This window comes from Gastrolobium bilobum, unplaced genomic scaffold, assembly GCF_033153095.1.
Source record: "Gastrolobium bilobum isolate Gb01-03AN ecotype WA unplaced genomic scaffold, APGP_CSIRO_Gbil_v1 utg943, whole genome shotgun sequence".
Lineage (NCBI taxonomy): Eukaryota > Viridiplantae > Streptophyta > Magnoliopsida > Fabales > Fabaceae > Gastrolobium > Gastrolobium bilobum.
This window is the reverse complement of record NW_026896272.1, coordinates 143,512-146,067: the sequence shown is the minus strand read 5'-3', so window position 1 is coordinate 146,067 and position 2,556 is coordinate 143,512. Positions and strand designations below refer to the sequence as shown.

Sequence of the window (2,556 nt, the reverse complement as noted above, 5' to 3'; positions counted from 1 at the left end):
CAAGTTTTTGGCGCCGTTGCCGGGGATCGAATTCTTCAACATTAGAAGTAACTAATTAACTTTTAGATTGGACGTTTTAATTTTCTGCACTTTAAACATTCTTCACAAATATTTTTCTGCATTAAAATTCTGCATCAATTTTTTGCATATTTATTTTTCTGCATTCTTTGTTTATTTTAATTATTTTTCTATTTTTCTGCACATCTTTTCAATCTTAGTTTATGCGAGGTACTCTTAACCCGCGAATTTTACAGTTTGATCCTGAGATAGAAAAGACAGAAAGAAAACTTAGAAAGGACGCAAAAGAATAGAAAGAAGCACCAAGTTCGACGGAACCTAAAGAGGAACCAATGGCAGAAAACAATCAACTCGCTCCAAGGACTTTGGGGGATTATATGACTCCAGCCCGAGTTCCGCAGACGGCGAGCATTGTTAGACCAACCATAGAAGCTAACAACTTCGAGCTGAAGCCGGCGCTGCTACAACTGATTCAAAAAGAACAGTTCGCTGGAGGAAGCACAGAGAACCCCTATAGTCATTTTGATGATTTCCTATTTTACTGTGACACATTAAAAGTGAATGGAGTTTCTCGTGACGCTATTTTGCTCAAACTATTTCCATGCTCACTGAAGGATGATGCAAAAGCTTGGCTGCAGTCTCAACCTGAAGGAAGCATAACCAGTTGGGATGATTTAGCAAGAAAATTCTTGGCCAGATTTTTCTCAGCTTCAAAGATGGCAAGACTCAAATTGGAAATCACCTCTTTTGAACAAAAAGAAAGCAAATCTCTGTACGAGGCTTGGGAGCGATTTAAGGGATTACTCAGGAAGTGTCCTCAACATGGAATTGAAGCATGGGAGAAAGCAAGAATCTTTTTCCAAGGGATGACGTCCAACACAAGAACACTGGTAAATGCTGCTGCAGGAGGCTCCTTGAAAACAAAAACTCCAGAGGAAGCGCTAGAATTGTTGGAATCCTTAGCTTCTCAAGAATTTGACAATGCCCCAATTGCACAAAGGAGAGCAGGAATTATGAAGCTCGACGACTATGATGCAATCTTAGCCCAAAATGAACAAATGCTGCAAATGCACAAGAAACAACAAGAACAATTAGATGCTCTTACTAAACAATTTAATATTTCTCAAGTTTCTTCTGTTAGTAATTCTCAAATTAAATGTAGTATTTATGCAGAGGCTCATGCGACTGAAGATTGTGACTACATGAGAACAACTGAAAAGCCACCAGCAGAGGCCAATGGAATCTGGCACGATCAAAAGAACCAGAACAATCCAGGAAGAAACCAATATGGTAATCAAGGGTGGAAAAATCCTAACCAACACCCTGGGTTTAGTTACAAATCAACCCATCAGCTGAATCCTCCTATGCCTTTACAACAACAACCTTCACCGCAAGGCACCACTTCAGAATGGGAAAAGGCTTTTGCACAACTATCCAAGACCACATCAGCCTGCATTCAAAATGCATATGCCTCCAAAGATGAAACTTGAGCATCATTCCGGAATCAAGAAGCTTCTATCAGGAATTTGGAAACTCAGATTAGCCAGCTATCAAAGCAATTTACTGAAAGAACGCATGGAACCTTTCTAAGTAACACCGACACAAATCCAAATGCTCAATGTAATTCAATTGGTACCAGAAGTGGGATCGTGATCCAACCTATGGAAAAGCCGCCAGTGGAGAAGAAGAAAGAAGCAGAACCTGAAGCTGAAAAAGAGAAAGAAGAAGATGCAGGAGAAGCTGAAAAGAGCAGTCCAGATAGGAAGCTGTTTAAATGGGAGAAAAAGAAAGCTCTAGACCGACAAACAAAGCCGGCAGATCCGTCTCCCTATGCACGAGTTCCATACCCTCAGCGATTGAAACAAGAGATCCAGAAACAACAATACACCAAATTTCTGGACATCTTCAAGAAGCTGCAAGTCAACATTCCTTTCGCAGAAGCCCTGGAAAGCATGCCCAATTACGCAAAATTCATGAAAGACCTTCTGTCAAAGAAGCGCAAGTTGAAGGAGTGCGAAACAGTGGCCTTAACTGAGGAATGCAGTGCAATCATTCAGAAGAAACTTCCTCCAAAGCTGAAAGATCTGGGCAGCTTCAGTATTCCTATAGCCATAGGAAATATTGAAGTAGGAAAGACACTTTGTGATCTGGGAGCAAGTATAAACCTGTTGTCGTTTTCCATGTGTAGAGCTCTTGGAATTAAAGAACTGAAGCCAACTACGGTTTCTCTCCAGTTAGCAGGCAGATCGATCAGACGACCAGATGGGGTAATTGAGGATGTTTTAGTTAAAATTGACAAATTTATCTTCCCAGCAGATTTTGTAATTTTGAATATGGAAGAAGACGCTGAGATTCCCCTACTGCTCGGTAGGCTATTCCTAGCCACCGTAAAAGCAATGATCGATGTGGAGCAAGGAAAATTGATGCTGAGAATGAAGGAAGAAACAGTCATCATTGATGTCTTCAAATCAATGAAACATCCATCAGATGGAGGAGACTGTTTTATGATTGACATAATACAAGAAGTAGTTGATGACA

General features: G+C 40.5%; 1 non-coding gene across 1 annotated transcript; it reads right to left on the bottom strand.

Moving 5' to 3' along the window:
- Positions 1 to 740: 740 nt before the first annotated feature.
- On the bottom strand, positions 741 to 847 carry LOC133298566 (small nucleolar RNA R71). The gene has a single exon (XR_009749819.1). It is a non-coding gene; the product is annotated as a small nucleolar RNA R71 (small nucleolar RNA).
- Between the last annotated feature and the right edge of the window lie 1,709 nt (positions 848 to 2,556).